The sequence below is a fragment of the Bombina bombina genome, chromosome 3 (assembly GCF_027579735.1).
Source record: "Bombina bombina isolate aBomBom1 chromosome 3, aBomBom1.pri, whole genome shotgun sequence".
Taxonomy (NCBI): Eukaryota; Metazoa; Chordata; class Amphibia; order Anura; family Bombinatoridae; genus Bombina; species Bombina bombina.
This window is the reverse complement of record NC_069501.1, coordinates 298,378,088-298,400,495: the sequence shown is the minus strand read 5'-3', so window position 1 is coordinate 298,400,495 and position 22,408 is coordinate 298,378,088. Positions and strand designations below refer to the sequence as shown.

The following is a 22,408-nucleotide window of genomic DNA, read 5'->3' as shown; positions in this document are numbered from 1 at the left end:
TTTTTTCGGGACATCAGACACTGAGGTCTTTTTGATCTCCGGTTAGGGGTCCTTTCTGGGTGGGGAATGCTCTGCATCTCCTTCTTGGGATAGAAGAGGTCCTAGTGGTTTTCCACTCATATGGTTCAGGTATTGCCATCCAGGTGGCACCCAAACTCATGTGGAGGCTTGATGTTGCTCTGTTCGGGTGACTTGTCCTCACTATTCCCCTTGTGTCTGGAGCTTGTGGCTAGCTGGACAGCTAGCTCAGCGTACTAATGCTCTGTGGCTACTCTGTACTGTAGCAAACCTAGGGTTGCTAGTTCAATCCCAGACGAGGTCTACTCAGCCTTTTCTCCTTTCGAGGTTGATGAAATGAGCAGCGCCTTGTGTCCCTTAGGGGGATTAGCTGCACTTTGCAAGCACAATCATGTTAATGATGCTTAGACCTCTGTAGCTCTAGTGTCCTTTTATGGCCCTGGCTCTTTGGAGTGTTGGGCTCTTGCAAGGGGTGGTTTCTTCCCTTTGGATCGGGACTCTGGATTTTTCCCTGGGAGGTCTGTTGTTTTTTTTTTTAATATCAGACGAGGGAATTCTGTGCCTGGAAGATTGTTTAATCTAAACATTTGTGGGGCCCAGGCTTCTTGTCCTGATCTTCCGGTTGTCGAGGGTTTTACTCGGCGTTTCTCTTTGTTATCATGCCGTGGGATGTTACCGGACCTTATGATCATAGGACTGGTCTGGGAGTATCAGTTTCCGGGTTACTTGGGCTTTGCCCTTGTACTGGCTGTTCTGTTTTATAACTTGGCCAGATTTATTGAAAGCCGGGGCTCCTTGGGCCTTGTCTTGTGCCGGACGATACCGTTCCCTTGGGACAACCAACTAACGTGACCTGATGGTGGGCTTTCCTGCCTAGCAAACGGAAGGTTTGCGGTTGCTCAGCTGTCACTTTTGCGCCTCTTATGTGTGCTAGCACAATGGTGTTTTAAGGGGTTCTTCCGTGTTCGCCAGGAGGTGGCCTTGTGTCCTCTCGGTTCTTCTTACGACTTTCCATCTTATGGGCAGGTGTTTATTGATGCTCTCCTCTTTAGGTGGCTCGTTGTCCTCCTTACGGAGGTGTGGTTGCCTTTTTAGTGGCCTCTCCTGTGTTCAGGAGGTTGGAACAGATGTTTATCTGGTTCGGGATTGGTCTGCTCTTTGAGTTGTTCCTTTCCATCTGGGGAGTTGCTGCCTCCGCATTGAGACTTAGTTGTATGGCCTTGCTAGATCTCCTTGGGTCTAACGCCTGCTTGTTTGTCTTTAAGTTGCAGTGGCCATTCTTCCTCACTTTTGGGAGCCGGTCTTGGGGTTCGTTTCGGTTCCCTTTCTTTCCAATCTGCCGTTGCTTGGGCTGGTCCGGCTAGGTGTAGGATCTGAGATCTGTTGTTCATATTCAGGTCTTGGGGCTGACAGTGGACCTTCTTTTTTAGAGGTTCTGTGCCTCTCCTCCTTTGAGATCTGTGAGTAGGCTTGGCGGCCTGGGTTACCTGGAGAGTGTCTTCTGTCTTGGAGGATGGGCAATTTCTGTCTTGGGCCGCTTCTTCCTTACGGATAGTGTTTTCTCCGTGTCTTCCTACGGATGGCAGCGTGTTACTGGACTCAGATGGTTATTCTGAGTTTGCTGCTTGTAATTTCTGTTTTCTTAGTCTCTGATGTTCTGACGTTTTGAGGACTTTGTCTTCAGCTGTCTTTTTCGGTGCTGTTGTACGATGTTTGAGAGTTGTTTCTTCTCCTTAATGATGCCCGGTTGCTCCTTGTGGGTTGAGCATCGTCTTTCCTTGTTCTCAGGATCCATTCGGGTCTGTGTAGACTTGTCCTTCCTTTGAAGGTTTTTTTTTCCTTTTATGGATTTTGCGGTACCTTTTGGGTATCCCTTGGCTTACCCTTGTCCCTCTCCCTTTTAGGGATTATGGTAGTGGACTAGTAAGGGGACCGACTGCTGGGCGACGGTTCTCCTGGAGGAGTGTTGGTTCAGTGAGTCTGCTTGCGGTCTCTAGTTAGGCTTTTGGACTATCTGCGGGTCAGTGTCCTTGGCGCCTTTTCCTTCTAGTTCTTTTACTCAGACGAACCCGGGTTTTGTTCGGTTGTGGTTTTCAGGCCTGGTGCTCTCAGAATGGGCCGCCTATTGTACCCTCCCGTTTTTGCATTCAGTGTCCCCTATAGCTTGGGTATTGTTTTCCCAAAATTAATGAATGCAGGTGTGGACTCTTGCCATTTATGAAGAAAAACTTAAATTGTGCTTACCTGATAATTTTCTTTTCTTCAGATAGAAAGAGTCCACAGCTCCCCACCCGTATTTTTTCTGTGGGGCATCTCTTATTTTTTAATTCTTCTGGCACCTTTTCACCCTGTTATTTCTTCTACTGTTCCTTGTTCCTCTGCAGAATGACTGGGGATGAGGGAAGTGGGAGGAGTATTTAAGCCTTTGGCTGGGGTGTCTTTGCCTTCTCCTGATGGCCAGGTTCTTATTTCCCAAAAGTAATGAATACAGCTGTGGACTCTATCCATCTAAAAAAAAAGAAAATTATCAGGTAAGCATAATTTAAGTTTTTATTCAAATCTGTTTGTGGTTCCCATGAAAGAGGGGACTTTCAGACCTATTTTAGACCTAAAGTGTTCCTCAGAGTACCGTCCTTCAAGATGGCGACTATAAGTTCCATTCTTCCTTTGGTTCCAGAGGGTCGGTTTATGACAACCATAGACTTAAAGGATGTGTACCTTCATGTTCCCATTCACCGGGATCATTGCAAGTTTCTAAGGTTTGCTTTCTTAGACAATCATTTTCAGTTTGTGGCTCTTCCTTTCGGCCTTGCCACAGCTCCCAGAATTTTCTTAAAGGTCCTGGGGGCTCTTTTGGCAGTGATCCGGTATCGGGGCATTGCAGTAGCGCCTTATCAGGACAACATTCTGGTTCAGGCACCGTTTTTTCAACAAGCAAACTCTCATATGGAGATCTTGTTGTCTTTTCTTCGCTCCCGTGGTTGGATGGTGAGTCTGGGAAAGAGTAGTGATTTTAGGGACGATAATAGACTCCCTACTAATGAAGATATTTCCTTCAGTCCTCTCCTCGGCCGTCAGTGGCTCTATGTATGGAGGTAATTGGTCTCATGGTAGCTTTAATGGACATCATTCTGTTTGCTCGGTTCCATCTCAGACCTCTGCAGTTATGCATGTTAAGGCAATGGAACGGGGGACTATGCGGATCTGTCTCCGCAAATAGTTCTGGATCAGGCGACAAGGGACTTTCTTCTGTGGTGGTTGTCTCAGGAACACCTCTCCCAGGGAACTTGCTTTTGCAGACCTTCCTGGGTGATCATGACCACGGATGCCAGCCTTCTAGGTTGGGGAGCAATTTGGGGGTCATTGAAGACTTCAGGTCTTTGGACTCGGGAGGAGTCAGTTCTCCCTATAAACATTCTAGAAATGAGAGCGGTTTTCAATGCTCTACTGGCCTGACCTCAGTTAGCCTTAGCCCGGTTCCAGTTGGATAACATAACATCGGTGGCGTACATCAACCACCAGGGGGAAACTCGGAGTTCCTTGGCCATGATAGAGGTGGCCCGGATAATCCAGTGGGCGGAGTCTCACAACTGTTGTCTGTCTGCGATCCACATCCCAGGAGTGGATAATTGGGAGGCGGATTTTCTGAGCTGACAGACCTTTCATCTGGCGGAATGGGAACTCCATCCAAAAGTATTTTCCAGTTTAATCCTCAATTGGAGGCAGCCAGAACTGGATCCCATGGCTTCTCGGCAGAATGCCAAGCTTCTGAGTTACGGCTCAAGGTCAAGGGATCCACAGGCTTTCTTGATAGATGCTCTGGCTGTCCCTTGGAATTTCAATCTAGCATTCATATTTCCTCCGTTCGCTCTTCTGCCAGAAGTCATTGCTCGAATCAAGCAGGAGAGGGCATCAGTGATTCTCATAGCACCGGCGTGGCCTCGCAAGATCTGGTATGCAAATCTAGTGGAACTGTTGTCTCTACCTCCGTGGAGACTCCCTCTGAGGAAGGACCTTTTACTTCAGGGTCCTTTTCTTCATCCAAATCTCGTTTCTCTGAAGCTGACTGCTTGGAGATTGTGAGTCGGTCATTGAGACCATGATTCAGGCTTGTAAGCCTGTGACAAGAAAGATTTACTATAAGATATTGCGTAAATATCTGTATTGGTGTGAATCCAGAGGTAACTCTTGGAGTAGAGTCAGGATTCCTAGGATTTTTTTCTTTTCTCCAGGAGGGTCTGGAGAAGGGTTTGCCAACTAGTACTCTGAAAGAAATACTCAAACCTGCTCAATGAAGCACTCTAAGGGTCTTCAGGTGACGAATAGAAACATGTCCATAGGCACAGGTAGAGAGGGTATGTGGATCGTGTGCCAATAAGATATATCAAGTTGGATTATACTTATAGGCGGCAACTTCTTGCCCCAGTGCGTCTGCACACGCACTTGTCCTTGGAATGGGAAAAGAAAAAGTGCTCCAAGCCTCTTAGTAAAAATTCCAATGCTTTATTCCAAAAAGTGTTTAAAAACATACATGATAAAAGCGGTCAGCACCAAAAATGTGCAAAAATACAGGTGACAGAACAGGTGCACCCAGCAAACGTTTCGTGCAGTAGTGCATAACTGCATGAAACGTTTTCTGGGTGCACCTGTTCTGTCGCCTGTATTTTTGCACATTTTTGGTGCTGACCGCTTTTATCATGTATGTTTTAAACACATTTTGGAATAAAGCATTGGATTTTTTACTAAGAGGCTTGGAGCGCTTTTTCTTTTCCCATTCCAAGGACTTTAGTACTCTGAAAGCTCAGATTTCTGCATTGTCTATTTTATTGCATAAGCGTTTGGCGGATGCGCCAGATGTACAATCTTTTTGTCAGGACTTGGTTAGGATCAGGCCTGTGTTTAAGCCCGTTACTCCTACCTGGAGTCTTAATCTTGTTCTTAGAGTTTTACAGCAGGCTCCGTTTGAACCTATGCATTCCTTTGATATTTAGATGTTATCTTGGAAAGTTTTGTTTCTTGTTGTTATTTCTTCTGCTCAGAGAGCTTCGGAACTCTCGGCTCTGCAGTTTGATTCTCCTTATCTTATTTTTCATTCTGATAAGGTTCTACGTACTAAATTAGGTTTCCTACTTAAGGTTGTTTCAAACAGGAATATTAATCAGGAGATTGTGGTTCCTTCTTTGTGTCCTAATCCTTCTTCTCCTAAGGAGCGTTTGTTGCACAACCTAGATGTTGTGCATGCATTGAAGTTTTATCTTCAGGCAACTAAGGACTTTCCTCAGTCTTCTGCTTTGTTTGTTTGTTTTTCTGGGAAGAGCAAGGGTCAGAAAGCTATGGCTACTTCTTTTTTTTTGGCTAAGGAGTATTATTAGTTTGGCCTATGAGACTGCTGGACAGCAACCTCCTGAGAGAATCACTGTTCATTCCACGAGGGCTGTTTCTTCTTCCTGGGCATTTAAAAAATTAAGCTTCTGTGAAACAGATGTGCAAATCTGCAACTTGGTCCTCTTTGCATACTTTTTTCAATGTTTTATAAATTTGATACTTTTGCCTCAGCTGAGGCTTCTTTTGGGAGAAAGGTTCTTCAGGCAGTGGTGCCTTCTGTTTAGGTTATCTGTCTTGTCCCTCCCTTATCATCTGTGCCCTCTAGCTTGGGTATTGATTCCCACTAGTAATTGCTGATTCCGTGGACTCACCATATCTTAGGAAAGAAAACATAAGTTATGCTTACCTGATAAATGTATTTTTTTCCGGATATGGTGAGTCCACGGCCCACCCATTATTTAAGTTATTTTTTCTAAAACCTCAGGCACCTCTACACTTTTGTGTTATCTTCTTTTTCCATTTTTCCTTCGGCCGAATGACTGTGGATTATAGGTAAGGGAAGTGACATATATAGCAACTTTGCTGTAGTGCTCTTTGCCTCCTCCTGCTGGCCAGGAGTGGTAATTGATGATTCCGTGGACTCGCCATATCCGGAAAGAAATACATTTATCAGGTAAGCATAAATTATGTTTTTTATTTGTCTAATGACTGAATAACTGCCCACTTCAATGTGAAAACTAATGTAGTTCTATACAAGTATAAGCCTTTTAAATAAGACCCTTGTGATTATGATTACCAGATGAAACAGTCCGACATCTCTTCTTTACATATAAGAATACTACACGTATCTGTCAGAATTTAAAATTAAAGGGACATAAAACCCTAGAATTTTCTCTCAAGATTCAGATTTAATTTTGAACAACTTTCCAGTTTACTTCTATTATCAAATTAGCTTTGCTCACTTGCCATCCTTTGTTGAAGAGCATACCTAGGTAGTCTGATTCGCAGCAATGCACTACTGGGATCTAGCCGCTGATTGTGCACGGCACTTGTATACGTGTTGTCATTGGATCACCTTATGTATTCAGCTAGCTCCCAGTAGTGTATTGCTATATCTCCAACAAAGGATCCCAAGAGAATAAAGCAAATCTGATAATGGAAGTAAAATGGGAAGTTGTTTAAAATTGTATTCTCTGTGAATCATGAAATAAAAATGTGATGTTTTATGTCCCTTTTAAGCTCATGTAGTGATGAAAATATGCATTTTCTCGCCAATTGTAATGCATTGCTACCCTCTTGTGGCAAAGCAAAAACATTGCAGCTGGCCAGATTCAGCAATTTATTAACAATTGTTTCTGTCTGTATATTTCACATCATGATGCAAGTCGAGTTGCCAGGTTCCAATACTTAACTGAAATATCCAATATTTTTATGGCCTATCCAGCAAAACCCACAAACGCCTAAAATGATTTTATTTGATGTGGTGGTTTATATTATGAGCAAATAACTGGCAAGGGTTGCAAGGTCTGATCTATATTCTAATTTGGGCATATAGAAGTTACAGGGCACCTTGCATTATCTGAAGTTCGATATGGGCATATAACTTACAGGGGCTGTAGACAGTGGGATCTGATCTGAGCTCCCAACAGACATCAGATTAAAAAAACCCCAAAATTTGCTTTCATGATTCAGTCAGAGCATACACTTTTAAGCAACCTTCTAATTTAGTTCTATTAATACATTTTCCTTGTTCTTGAGAATCATTTGTTGCAAAGCAGGGTTTTAAGCTCAGGGGTGTGCACTTGCCTGGAGCACTATATGGCAGCAGTTTTGCAAGAATGTAACACATTTGCAAAATTGCTAGATTGCAGCACAATTTTCTGCAACATAGTACTCCAAACACCTACACAATGAATAACATGGGAAGGAAGCAAATTTGACAATAGAAAGAAATTGGGAACTTTTTTAAATAGTATGCTCTGTCTAAATCACAAAAGAAAACGTTTGGGTTTCATATCCCTTTAAATCTGATTATGATCCCAACTACCACTTTCTCTGGATTGCTGCTGGTTCTTCAAGTTTTCTGGGGGGGGGGAACTGAAAAACATAATTTATGTTTACCTGATAAATTCCTTTTTTTCATGGTGGTCAGAGTCCACAAGCCTTGACCTGTGGGATTGAATTCCCACCACTAGGAGAAGGAAAAGATACCCCAAAGATCAAGAGCGTTTAAACCCTCCCACCTCCCTGCACAACTCAGTTTATTGTATAGCCAAGAATAGGAAAAAGGTGAACAAAAAAGTAGGAAAGGCAGAAAAGGCAAAGCAGGGTATGAAGAGAAGTGCAAAAAAATACTGCCATTAAAAACATAATTTAACTTGGTGGGGTCTGGTGGACTCTCATCACCGTGAAAGAAAGGAATTTCTCAGATAAATTATGTTTTCTTTCGTAAGGTGGTGAGAGTCCATTATCCTTGACGTGTGGGATCTAAAAATGGATGGAACCAAAGACAAAGTGACAGTTGAGCTGAGTGGGGTCTGGTGTTCTCTCACCACCATGAAAGAAAGGAATTTGTCAGCTATGCATAACTTGTTTGCTTTCATAAGGTGATGAGAGTCCATGAGCCTTGACCTGTGGGATCTAATACCTAAGCTGTGGAGTCCAAGAGAAAATAGGTGGGTCAAAAGACAAAATGGCAGTTCCTATTTGCCAGACATTGCTGCCTGAAGGACTTTTCTGCCAAAAGCTGCCTCTGAAGAGGCAAAAACATAAAAATTGTAAAATTTTGTGACTGTTTGTAACAAAGACCAAGTTGCAGCTTTTGTAAATCTGTTCCACAGATGCCTCATTTTTTTAAAGGCCCAAGAAATAGAAACTGATCTAGTGGATTGGGCTGTAATATGTTTAGTGAGCGACTTCCCCGTCACCAAGTAAGCTTTATAATTTACCTGTTTTAACCAAGAAGCTAGTGTAACAGCAGTAACCTTTTGTCCTTTACGAAGGATAGAAAAATTGATAAACAAACTAGGACTTTGTCTGAAATCCTTAGTCGCCTATAAGTAATATTTTAGGGCCTTAACTACATCTAGGTTGTAAAGGAGTCTTTCCTTAGAATTTGCAGGGTTTGGACACAAAGAAGGAAATACAATTTCCTGATTTATGTTGTCATAAGAAACAACTTTAGGTAAAAACTCATATTGGGTTTGTAAAACCACCCTTTCATTTTGGATAATAAGAAAAGGAGATTCACAAGATAAAGCAGAGAAACTCTGAAACTTTCCTAGCTGATCACATTTCTAAGAGAACTAAAACTTTCCAAGATAAGTTTAATATCAATATCATAGAGAGGTTCAAAGGGATGAGCCTGCAAAACAGGACCAAATTAAAATTCCAAGGTGGAGAGATCGGTTTTACAGCAGGTCTAATCCTAAACTGAACAAAAGTTTGAACATCAGGTAACCTTGCCATCTTCCTGTGAAATATAACAGAAAATCTGGCTTTTTAAAGAGCTAGCTGACAAACCCTTATTTAACCCATCTGAAAAAAACCCTGTGCTGTAAAATTAGACGTTTAACCTCCACGGCGTCAAATTTAGAGATTGTACATCTTGGTAAAATAGAGGACCTTGAGACAATAGGTCCTTGCGTTGTGGAAGGAGCCACAGAGGAGAAATGGACATCTGAATCAGATCTGCATACTAGGTCCTGCGGGCCCAGACTGGAGCAATCAGAATGACTGAGGTATTCTCTTGCATGATCCGAGCCACAATTCTTGGTAGAAGGACAAATGAAGGTAAAGTATAGGCTAGGTGAAATGACCATGGACTCACCAGAGCATCTATCGGTTCTGCTCCCAGGTCCCTGGATTTTGCACAGTATCTGGGAAGTTTGAAATTGAGATGGGAGGCCATCAGGTCAAAAATGTCCAGATTGAGGGACCACTCCTCTGGGTGCAGAGACTTACTGTATGACTGAGATAGTCTGCTTCCAAATTTTTGACCCCTGGAATGTGGATTGCTGACAGAGTACAATGATTTTGTTCTGGCCAGGACAAGATCTGAGAAACTTCTTCCATTGCCAAATGACTTTGCTTCTCTCCCTGATGATTGATGTACACAACAGCTGTGAAATTGTCTGATTCAAATCTAATATTTTCTTGTTTTAGGAGGGGCCACAACTGAAAAGCTTGAAAAATCACCCAGAGCTCCAAGATGTTGATTGGTAACTTCATCTCCTTAGGAGACCAAACTCCTTGTGCTCGCTGAGTCCCCCATACCGCACCCCAGCCTGAAAAACTAGCATCCTTGGTATACTGTGGGAAAGGCCCTGTGCCTAAGATTAAAAACAAGCTTTCTGAAGCTTTATTTTGCGTGGCTCAGAGAAAGAGAGACGCATGCATACTGATCTTTGGATACTTCCAGAAAGTAGAGCTTGGTACTGGGAGAAAGGGAGCTCTTTAGATGCATATATCTGCCAACCGTGACTGCATAGACATTATAGTAGCTATTGAGTGTGAGAAATTGCCAGAGGCAGTGATGGAGTGATGGAGCCTGAACAAGAATAACTTCCAGGTATGGAGCTGCTGAAATCCCAGAGAGCTAATTACAGCCAACAGAGCTCCCAAGACTTTCGGGAAATATCCGAGGGGCAGTAGCCAACCCAAATAGAAGGGCAACAAACTTAAATACCTGCCAAAGGCTTAAATATGTCCCCCACTTCCCTCATCCCCCAGTCATTCTTTGCCTTTCGTCACAGTAGGTTGGCAGAGAAGTGTCGGAAGATTAAAGATAGTCTCTTATGGAGGGTAGTACTCTTCGAAATGGTACTGGAGTTTTAAGTAATCCCGTCAGCCTCTCAGTGAGAGCATGGATGAAGGTTAGAGTCCGGAGGTGCACGGAGAGTCTTTCTGCAAAACCATCCCGACTCATGTTAACAGCTTCTTAGCAATCAGCGTTGACCAGTTTCGCTGCCTGCTTTCTTCACTCAAGTCCATGTCAGAAGCGAGGCTACTATCTGTCACACTTGAAGGGCCGTGTTCCTGTTCCACGGCGTAGATTCCATTAAGATGGTTTCATTTTACTTTGATGTGTGAATGTAATGTAAACAAAGAAGTCAGGGTCTCAGCGGGACTCCTTTATCTTTATGGAATCAAGGGTTAATATCTCCTGAAGGGGGGTTATTGAACAGGGCAGACTTTAATCATGTTTGTTATGTGATTCTGTCTGCTAATTTGTAGTGATGCTTGGGCTCATGGCTATATCTGAACATAACGGCCTTTTTTTGTCAGACTGCTCTTGTGGCCTTGGCACGCTTTTCTCTGGCCTTCACAGTGTACCTTGTGATTAGGCATGGTCATGTTCTGCACTCCATTTCTGTATTCCTGACCGCGTGGCCAAGGATAGAGTCTGTTTCGCTAACTGTCTGGGTTCCAGTAGGTGGTGAGTGCCCCAGCCATTGGGGGTGTAAGGTGCCATTTTTATTTTTTTCTTCTATCCCTAATTTCTATCCAAGTTATGGAGGATTCTGAGTTATTGGAGACGGATGTCTCTGATTCAGATTCTAATTCTTGCGAAGAGTATGAGATGGCCGGGGTAATCCATGCCCATCAGTTATGTTCAAAATGACGCTTTAGAGTGCTCTCTTCTCCCGCAACAGGAAACTTAGATACCGCCGAGCCTTCCGCCCCTGGGGATCACACATCCCATGAGGCGCGTGCCCTAGAACCTTCCTTAGCTACGCAAGCAGGTGTCTCTAATTCCGATACCCCTTCTCCAGAAGGCGGCTTGTTTCCTCCAGAGGTTACAGCACGGTTCCGCATGGCCATATCTTTGGCACATTTACAACTTCCTGGGAAGGAGGTGTTGATGAGTTACTGTCCGTGTTCTGTTAACCAGGACTTGTCAGGCGTGGGATCGTCTGGGTCAGATCCGCATCAGGGGCCCAACCCTCGGGTCGGGGTCGTCTGTTGCCCCGGCGGAGACAAGTCTTGCTTCTCGTTATCGACTGGGTCGCCTTCGTGTCCTTCTGTGGCATGTTTTGGTAGTGCTGGAGGATCCCAATCCTAATGGGTTGAGGAATCCTCTGTCTTTTGTTCCAGACGCCAAGCTGGGTTAGACGTGGGGGGATGAAGTTAATCTCCTTGTCGTCTCCTATTTACTTTCTTTTTTTGGTATCTTATTACAGTTCTGAGCTTCAGGAGAATGGGGTCTCTGATTGCCTGGTCCTGTTAGTGTGCCCTCTTTTTCTTTGATCCGGTTAGGATGTATTTTATTTCTTTTGAGAAGCTCATGTCTGTTATAATTTTTCAGTTGGAAAACATTTATTTGGAATTTGATACTAGTGATTTTGTGGTCGCTTGGGCACTTCCGCGGAAGTTGCATGTTGTGTTAGTACATTGTTATATCTATAGTTCCTTTGGTCGATTCCTATTGGGGTTTAGATTTTTCTGTGGCCTGGGTCAGTTCTGAGTGCCCTATGTAGCAGGCAGGTCCTGGTCGGGCACTAATTTCTGTTCCTTAAGGTCTATATCTAGTGCTGGTATGACCGGCGGTTCTGGTTGGGTGAGTTGCTCTCTTGGATGAGGAGTTCGTTCTACTCTGGTTTCTCTTCAGATCGAATAAAGCTTTTGCTTTATTAAAGTTTTTTTGTGGAAAGGATCATCCATGAGTTTTTACATTTTTTTTTTTTGAGGCTCTGCCCCTTGCAGGGCTTGAGCATGGTAGAGGAGGCCTTTCGTTTCTTGACATCATGCTGGTTCTCGTCTCTTCCTTTGGGTGGGACATCAGAGGGATTGTACTCAGTCCTCATTGTCCTGTTCCTGAGGTTGGTGGGCTTCCAGAAGGGATCCTGCTAAAGATTACTCTGGGGGTTACAGAGGTCCTTTGGCCTCGGAGCTAGGGTTCTCCATTCTCAACGGGACTGAAGGTTGAAAGGACTCCTTTGAGTACCAAGTTAGAGGATTTTCTCTCCTTTATTGTATTCTTATTGAATGTATTTTTTGAGGCCTTGATGATGGTAACTCTTCCTTAAGGGGTCAAGATGTCTTAGGCTTCTTTTTCTTCTCTTCTTGGGGCTGGTTGGGGGTCATCTGTTTGGGAAGTTCGGGCATATACTGCCTTTTTTTTTCCTCCTACTGTTTCTCGTCTGCTCTCTTGTTTTGGGGCTCTGGAGAAGGCGTTTGTCTCCATTTTTTCCTGGAGCTGCCCTTACTTAAAGATGTCTTGGCTTTATCTGTCGCTTGCCAGGAATTGTGAGGCTCGTCCATTGTTAATTCCTTGAGCTGTGGGGGTTTCCGGGAGGTTGATCCTGAAGGGATTGTTTGGAGACTATTTTATCTTCTCACACTGGATTATCTAGTTTTGAGCTCTAACTCTGGGGTGTTGTCCCTCGAGCCTTTAGGAGATATGCTCTCTGTCTGTGGGATGCTTAACGAACTTCCAGTGTCCGAGGACCTGTGGTGGCATCTCATTGGGTACAGGTTCTCCGTATGTGATATCCTTATAGTTCCTCAGGGGTTACTACCTTGTAGCCAGCTTCGGTTTTACGGACATGTTCTTGTCCTGGATATCTGCCCTTTCAGGGGGTTTTGTTTTTTCTTAACAGGGTTTTGGAAATAGCCTGATGGGTAGTTTAGCTGCTTAGCAAGTGAGAGATTGCAGTCGCAATCTGTTGCAGCTATTTGCACCTTAAAAATGTGCTCGATGGCGGTTTGCCTTCTACTAAGCCGGCTGTTACAGCCAGATGGTCCCTCTACAAGCGGTTTTGCCTTTACTGTCTGCTACCGCACACTCCATACCTGTGGCAGGTGAGTGGTTATATTTGGCTTTCTCCTCCCCTTAGGGAGATTGGGGCATACCACAATATCCACCTAGTGCCCTGGAGGTCTTCCTCTGTTCAGTGGGCTCCCCCTGCCTTGCGTGCAGGATGTCATGAAGGGTGGGGTTCTGGTATTGTGCCGTCACTGTTGTTTTTGTGTTGTCACTTTTTGCCTGGGCGTGTCCTTTCTTGTAGTACCAGGATCTGTGGGCTGGGTCTTGGAACCTGAGCTCGTCCTATGTTCTGCTTATAGCTTTGTTGGTTAGCATGCCAGTCTTTTTAGCAAATGGTGGAGTTCGTTCTACCCATTGGTACCGTTCAATTTAGTTCCCCTCCTTTTTCCTTACTGAGGATCTGAGTGGTCAGGGGAATGGTTTCTTTCCCTGCCTTCGGACATTGCCAGTCACTTTGGTGCTGAGTCCTTTGCCTCGGAGAGGGGGTCAGAGGTCTGTCTGCTTGGTTGAGCCTTGACCGCGTATCTTACTTATATCTGTTGATTCCTTCTTAACTGGGAGGCTTTGCAGGGTTTCTTTCCTCAGCAGGGGGCTTTCTCTGATGGTTTTGGATGCTCTCCTCTTCCTTGTTTTTCCTGAGAGGGAGTGAGTTTCTGCACTACTTTGGAATTGTTCCTCTATGTGAATCCTGGTGCAGTTCCTAGCTTGGTTGGCTAGTGTTAACGGCTGCATTCTGCTAGACTTCTGTTGCAGAGGGAAGCCAGTGGTTTCGTTCTGAAGCACAATAAGATTTATGGTGCTATTTTTCCCGGAGGTGGTTTTTGTACCTTGGTTGCCCTTTCATAGTGCGGATTGCACGCTGTGTGAGGGATGGGGTCTACTTTGTCTCTCTGGTCTCCAGGGTTGGGACGTTACATGGTCCCTTGGACTTCTGTTCAGATAGGGGTAGGTTTTTTTTCCCTTCCTTCTCTTTGTTCGGTTGTTGGAGTTCATTCTCTATGCATTTTTGTCCTGAAGCAACCTTGGTTTGCGCTTGGAGTTCGACTAGGGCTCCTTTTACCCTAGCTTGTTGGTCTTTAGATCTATGTTGAGTTCTTCTTCTTCTTCTTCCTCTTCCCTTCAGGGAATATGTGGAGGTCCCCTTCCCTCGGGTCGGGGTAAGTTTTAGTGTGGGCTTGGAGCCTGCAGGACTTGTCTCCTCGGAGGCTTTGTGCTCGGTGGAATCTACTGATTCTGAGCGGTCTCTAACTAGGCCTTGCTGGTTTTAACTGATGAGCAGTTACCTGGTCCTTTCAGGTTTTATATTTCTGTTTCTGGTGAAGCAGTTTGTTTTTGTCAAGTGTTTGGGTAATTTCAGGCTGTGGTGCCCTCCGAATGGGCCGCCTTGTCTACCCGTCCTTTTTTTTTTGCATTCAGTGTCCTCTATAGCTTGGTTATTGTTTTCCCAAAAGTAATGAATGCAGCTGTGGACTCTCCCCGTTTAAGAAGAAAAACTTAAATTATGCTTACCTGATAATTTTCTTTTCTTCTGATGGGGAGAGTCCACAGCTCCCCGTCCACGTTCTTATATGGAGCGGCTGTTTATTTTATTCTTCTGGCACCTTTTTCACCCTGATATTTCTCCTACTGTTCCTTGTTCCTTTGGCAGAATGACTGGGGGATGAGGGAATTGGGGGAGGTATTTAAGCCTTTGGCTGGGGTGTCTTTGCCTACTCTTGGTAGCCAGGTTCTGAATTCTCAAAAGTAATGAATGCAGCTGTGGACGCTCCCCGTCAGAAGAAAAGAAAATTATCAGGTAAGCATAATTTAAGTTTTTGAAGTTGAGAACCCTCAAAAATTTGTTTAGAGTTTTTAAATCCATGATAGGCCTGAAAGTTCCTTCCTTCTTTGGAACAATAAACAGGTTGGAGTAAAAACCCTGACCCTGTTTTGAAACAGGAACCAGTTATATTATTCCCATTAATTCTAAATCCTGAAAACATTGTATCAGGGGAGCTGCCTTCAAAGGATTTTCTGGACAGAAGGAACCGTCCCAGAGGAGGCCTGGACCGAAAACCTATTGTGTGCCCATGGGATACAAGGTTTAAAACTCAGGAATCCTGAACTGACTGAAACCAAGCCTCCTGAAAGTGGTTTATTTTGCCCTTTACCAGAACTGAATCTGTATTGGGGGTTGCACCTTCAAGCAGACTTAAAGTTGGATAGAGGTTTCTACTTTTGCTTGGATTTGGACCAAGAGGAGCCTGGTTTCCAATTAGAGGAGTCAGACTAATGGGAAGAAGATTTTTTTTGTCTTTTTTATGATCGAAATTAATGAAAACGATTACCAGATCTGTTCTCGTTCCTTTTTCCTTTTATCCTGAGGAAAGCACCCTTACCTCCCGTCACAGTGGAAATTATGGAATTCAAACCCGATCCAAAGAACTTTTCCTTGAAAGGAAAGAGTCCGTAATCTGTTTTTGGAAATCATATGTGCAGACCAAGATTCTTCTTGTTATTTACATTAATTTTAACAATATCCATAACTGCATTGCAGATAAAGGCGTTAGCGGTGCAAAGTAACTTAATCTGCTTCTGTAGTTCCTCCCCAGAAGTGTGGTCTTAAAAAAGTTCACCTAAGGAATGACACCACAAGGCTCCTGCAACACATACTATTCCCTTAGTAAGCATAATGAGATAACCTGTTTAAAAAGAAACAACTTTTTGAGAAAAGACTCTAATTTACGATCCATGGGATCTCTGATGGAAGTACTATCCTCTAACAGAATGGTAGTACATCTAGAAATTGCACCATCATCCTTAGGAATAGACTCCCAAAGTTCAATATTCTTTGCAGGTAAAGGATAAATCTTCTTAAATTTAGGGCAAGAGGAAAACCAGGCTTATGCCATTTCTTTAAAATAATCTCAAAAACTAACTCCGGAACAGGAAAAACCTCAGGAGATTTCATAGAAGGTTTGAAAATTAAGTCAAGCTGTTTAACTTCTTTTTCTTCAGCAGGTTTTTTTTTATCTGAAAAACCCCAAATTTGAAGAACTTTGTGCAGCAAAGAACGTAAATGGTCCACTTTAAACATGAAATAATTATCTGCACAGTCATAAACAGATTCAGAATTCTCTGTGGATATCTCGCTCTCTGAAGAACAGTCTCAATTTTCAGATGATGAGCGCTGCAAAACAGTTGAGCGTATATAATTATATAAAAATTAGAGACAAACTAACCAGAGTGCATTACATGAGGTACACAGGTACTGCACAATTGTGCTGGAGGGCAAACCAGAACATGTTTGCATAATAAGCACATGACTTGAGAAAAATTATGGTCAAACAGACCTCTGTTCTATGGGGTCTGTAAAGGAAATTGTGGGTACAGATTAATTTGCATCCATGACAATAAAATAAGAGAAGCAATTAACACACAGTAATAACGCTGCAAAAGTTATAGTAATGCAGTGCTGAGCAATGACAAATACAACTAAAAAAGTGTTTAACTGTACCTCAGCTAACTGAGATGAATTAAGAAATTGAGTATTGTGTAGGTATTAGAGAGCCCTTAAGCTCTAGTGCTTAGGGTACTCACCCCATCCAACCAATCCAGGAATTCTTAGCGGAGCAGCGCCTGTTAACTGAAGCAGTGTCTGCACTTTGCTGATGGCTCCACTGAAGCTCCAAGAGCGTGCCCCTGACTCACCTTACCTGCGCTCTGCTGAAATTGCTATCAGTCTGCACTGTTAGACCGGGAGCATGCTTCCTAGAAACAGGCCATTATTAGTAAAGCCTCACCCATACAGTGAAGGGACAGAGTGCTGCAGCATAAAAATGTCCACACTTTAATAATATTCAGTAAAATGTTCCTTGATACACCTGCCCACAGCTTATCCTATATTGGTATAGAGGATAGGAACACAAATAAAGCTTGCATTCATAGACTAAGTTGTCAGCAAGCCCCCCTTAATGACTTGTATACAGCAGATACCTAAAAGTAAGGGCCAATCAAAGTGAAGAACATTAAGTGATTCTGTGGGAAATGTCCCCTGGCTATGCTATACCTGTTAAGTGTATCTACAAATGAGGGCTATGTGAGTGCATAGTACTTAATTGAACTGACACCCACTCCACTGAACTTACCAGGTGTAGATCAGACTGCATGCAGGAGAGCCTATCCAGTGCTGTACAGGTGACCGCAAAGGATACTATAACAGAGTACACTGACAACCCAACAGGAGGAGGCTAAGGCACAGGTCCCCGCAACACCTGTGTGGAAGGCTTGTGGCTAAAATCCCATAGGGAAATATTGTGTCACTACCTAGTACTCTGTACACCCCTATATTCAAGTTAGTTTGTAGAATAAGAGGGGTAACATAAGTCTCAGCACCCGTTTCAATGTAGAATCTGGAACACCTCAGATCTTCACCTACTCCTGGGAGGCAAAGAATAAAAACTGAGTTGTGCAGGGAGCTGGGAGGATTTAAAAGCTCTTGGTGTTTGGGGTATCTTTGCCTCCTCTCTCACGTCATGGCTTGTGGACTCTCTCCACCTCATGAAAGTAAACAGATTCTGTGCTTCTAAGTAAACTGCTTGTTGAAAAAAAACTGCCTTTAATTCACGACCAACTAAAGATCTGCTGTTTTATCTGTATATAGCATTACTGCTTGATTGCTTAAACACTATTGTCATGATCTGATCATTGCCATGTCGCCGCGGCTCCCGGATCTCTCTCTCTGTCTTTCCCGCTTCATGTTGCCTAGTAACGTGACGAAGCCTTCCTGTGTCACAGCCCCTTCATGTCACAGCCCTCTAAATCTCCGGCGGGACTTCTCTCTGGTGCCCGTTTGTCAGATTTCGCTTCCTGGCTCCTATACTGACCGTGAGTGCTTTATTCTTAAACCTGCTTAAAGGAACTTTTGACTATTGCCTGCCTTACTACTCTGCTGCCGAATCCTTAAACCTGCTTAAAGGGATATTTGAACATTGCCTGCCTGACCACTCTATTGCCAAATCCTTAAACCTGCTTAAAGGGACATTGGCAATTGCTTTGCCTGATCACTCTATTGCCAAATCCTTACCTCTGCTTAAAGGGACATTGACATTGCTTTGCCTGACCACTCTATTGTTGAATCCTTAAACCAGCTTAAAGGGACATTGACCGTTGCTTTGCCTGACCACTCTAATGGATTATCCTCTGCCTGCTTTAAAGTGATACTGACCTCTGCTTTGCCTGACCACGGAACATCCTCTGCCTGCTTTTAAGTTTCTGAACATTATACTCCTTCTTCTCATCAAGAACCTGTTCCCGTGACCCTGCATCATCTGTGAGTACACAGTTTTCTTTTCCTGCATACTAACTGTTTTTTTTCTTTCCTGAGTGGGTCACGTCCTGGTTTTCTCTCAGTGTGCTAGCGTGTGTTTCAATTATCACTCTAGCAGTTTGATGACAGTAGACAGTATGGGACTCTATACGGCTGACAACTATGCAGCAATGTTTAAAGAAGTTTGCAATGTTCCTATTGTAGATACAGTTTTGCAAGATAAGTGCCTGCATTTTTAGCCTGCGATATCCTTTCTGCATGGGCTCAGCCACATGATTTTTAATAGGCTTTTGTTTGGTCTGTATTTCCTTCAAATTATGCCTGAAGATTTAACACCATGTTTAATGACAAGTACTTTGAAAAAAATATATACTGGCTTTTCCAGCTGTAACTGGATTTTGATGGGTTCAGAAGCTATTGGTGCAGAAATCTTTACAAGCAAAGTCTCCTATTTGGCCTGGAAGGTTTGATGATTTTTACCTTTGAGTGGTTAAAGGGCACATCGCTCTCAAGTCTCAAACTGAAGAGTTTTGGCTATCATCTAAGTCAGATGGATAGTTTAACTAAAGATTCTATTGTGTGATTGATCTTATTTAATTAACCACTGAGAAAAGATCATTATTTGGCAAGTCACTGAATATCTGCCTTAATTGGTTTCTGAGCTGTATGCCACCACTAAAGACTTCTTTATACTTTCATATACTTTTCCATGAAGGAGCCAGAAATGGGAAAAAATGTGCCTTGGATGGGGTTTGATGTATAGACATCACTAGTACAAAAGTTTGGATGCTCTTACATAGTTCTGTTTATTTCACAGGAACATTGTTTAATGGACAGTCTACACTGTTATTAATATACGTTTTACCTCTGTGATTACCTTGTAACTAAGCCTCTGTAGACTGCCTCCTTATCTCAGTGCTATTTACAGAATTGAATTTTAGCTAATAAGTGCTGACTCATGAATAACTCCATGGGCATGAGCACAATGTTATATATGGCACACATGAACTACCAGTATCTTGCTGTGAAAAGCTATAAAAATGCTCTGAGATAAGAGGCAGCCTGCAGTGGCTAAGAAACAGGCAGACATTTAGTGGTTTAAAGGTTATATATATTAATATAGCAATGTTAGTTGTTTAAAACTGGGTAATGGATATCTTTTTAAACAACAAATATTTTGGAGTAGACCGTCCCTTTAAAGTTATGTGCCAGCAAAAACAACACTTTCCAGATGCATAGTTCAATATATAAACTCATTTTATAAAGTAGACGTATGCCACTGTGTTTTAAAGCTCATTGTACAAAGGTAGTTCACATTTCTTCTCATGAGGACCAGTTTAAAGCAGTAGTTTGGCTTTTCTGAAGCAAACTGTTTGTGTATAATAATTTATATATTTCTTGTGCAATGATGACACAAATGATTGTAAAAGCTTCTCTGGAATCCCTCTTGTTTGGAAATAGCAGTCATGCATGGCTTTGCCATTGGTTTTTGGTAATTAGAAGGTCGCTATTTGTAGCTGTGCACTACAGTTCTAAAATTCTTGGCAATGAATGGGTTAATTAATTAGATGATAAGGTAATTACTATATTAATGTAGGCGTTACCCTCCTACCTGACACCTCCCACCTCCCGAACAGCTCTCTTACTCCCCCACCCACACTCATCCCTACCATCTTAGGTACTGACAGACAGTCTGCCAGTATACCTTTAAGAGCTTAATTTTTTAAAAAAAATGTAAAATCATTTTTCTGCCGTGTTGTGATCCCCCCTCAACTCTTTCACCTCCCTTATCCCTCCCAAACAACTCTCTAACCCTCCCACCTTCCACTATTGGCAGCCATCTTTGGTACTGGCATCTGTTAGTGTGTTTTTTTGTTTTGTTTTTTTTTTGTTGTAAAAAATGTATAATTTATTTTTATATATATATATATATATATATTTTTTTTTTGTGTAGTGGTCCCCCAACCCCCACCTCACGATCATTACGTAGGCTGCCCCAAACACCCATTTAACCGATTTTCTGTAGTGCAATGACCCATTCCTCCTTTCTACAAAAAATGGTCCCTCCCTCTGCCACTGGGACTTCCACCCACCTTCCCTCCCACCTGCACCAGCAGATGATCATTACAAACGGTGACACACATATGTACAATGCTTTAAACAATATGCATTGTACATGATTATGCATATTATTTAAACATAGCATCTAAACTGCTATAACCTAAAACTAACTGTAGAAGCTAAGGCCCTACACATAACTATTCAATATTTATAAAATGATGCATTGGTATGTATAATGCATGTAAATATTTGCATATAAATTAAAATGTAATTAATGTTGCTTTTTGTGTTTATTATTTGATATTAAAGACAGTATAATTAAAATTATAGTTCTACATAACTGCATGTCTATTATGTAAAAATATTCTTTAATGCTACTGGCTACTATAACATTATATATATATATATTAACATATATATCTGTTATCACTAATTAACTAGCTAACATAAATACATTTTAATCTATATACAATATACATGCATAACATTTTAAAATTGAATATCAATGCAAGGCCTGACTACATTATACAGTATCTATGTTTGAAATAAAATGCATGGTCATGTATAATGCATATTAGTTTAAGTATTGGATATAAATTCAAATGTAGACATTCTTGCTTGATGTGTTTATTATTTTAAATATAAATATATTTTTAAAATATATATTTGTTATAAAAGACAGTTGCATTCTATTTATAGTATTACATAACTTTAAACTATTATAATACTAATGTATTTTGTACATAAATATACATTAAAGGGACACTGAACCCAAAATTTTTCTTTTGTGATTCAGATAGAGCATGCCATTTTTTTTTAAATAATTTTTCTCCAACATAGGTGTGTCCGGTCCACGGCGTCATCCTTACTTGTGGGATATTCTCCTCCCCAACAGGAAATGGCAAAGAGCCCAGCAAAGCTGGCCATATAGTCCCTCCCAGGCTCCGCCTACCCCAGTCATTCTCTTTGCCGTTGCACAGGCAACATCTCCACGGAGATGGCTAAGAGTTTTTTTGGTGTTTAAATGTAGTTTTATTCTTCAATCAAGAGTTTGTTATTTTAAAATAGTGCTGGTATGTACTATTTACTCTGAAACAGAAAAGAGATGAAGATTTCTGTTTGTAAGAGGAAAATGACACATTTCTAACAAGACTTGGTAATGCTGGAAGCTGTCATTTTCCCTATGGGAACCGGTAAGCCATTTTCTTAGTTTAGTATAAGAATAAAGGGCTTCATTAGGGCTTAAAAAACTGGTAGACATTTTTCTGGGCTAAAACGATTACTTTACTAAGCATATTTGGCAGATTATAACTATTAATAGTTATTATAATCTTGGGGATTGTTTTAAAAAAACGGCAAGCACTGTATTGGACACCTTTTTCACTGGGGGCCTTTTCTAGTCATAGGCAGAGCCTCATTTTCGCGCCACTAATGCGCAGTTGTTTTTGGAAAGCAAGGCATACAGATGCATGTGTGAGGAGCTAAGAACCACTGAAAAAGCTTATAGAAGGCATCATTTGGTATCGTATTCCCCTCTGGGCTTGGTTGGGTCTCAGCAAAGCAGATACCTGGGACTGTATAGGGGTTAAATGTAAAAACGGCTCCGGTTATTTTAAGGGTTAAAGCTTTCAAATTTGGTGTGCAATACTTTTAAGGCTTTAAGATACTGTGGTGAAATTTTGGTGAATTTTGAACAATTCCTTCATACTTTTTCACATATTCAGTAATAAAGTGTGTTCAGTTTAAAATTTAAAGTGACAGTAACGGTTTTATTGTACAACGTTTTTTGTGCTTTGTTGACAAGTTTAAGCCTGTTTAACATGTCTGAACCATCAGATAACGATGTTCTATATGTATGAAAGCCAAGGTTTCTCCCCATTTAAATATATGTGATAATTGTGTCATAGTGTCCAAACAAAGTAGGGACA

General features: G+C 42.1%; 1 protein-coding gene and 1 non-coding gene across 2 annotated transcripts in view; both read left to right on the top strand.

Moving 5' to 3' along the window:
* Positions 1–22,408, top strand: part of SMS (spermine synthase) — a 417,092-nt gene that overhangs the window by 177,624 nt on the left and 217,060 nt on the right. The gene's annotated exons all lie outside the window — the stretch shown is intronic.
* On the top strand, positions 11,934–12,052 carry LOC128655123 (U5 spliceosomal RNA). The gene has a single exon (XR_008401676.1). It is a non-coding gene; the product is annotated as a U5 spliceosomal RNA (small nuclear RNA).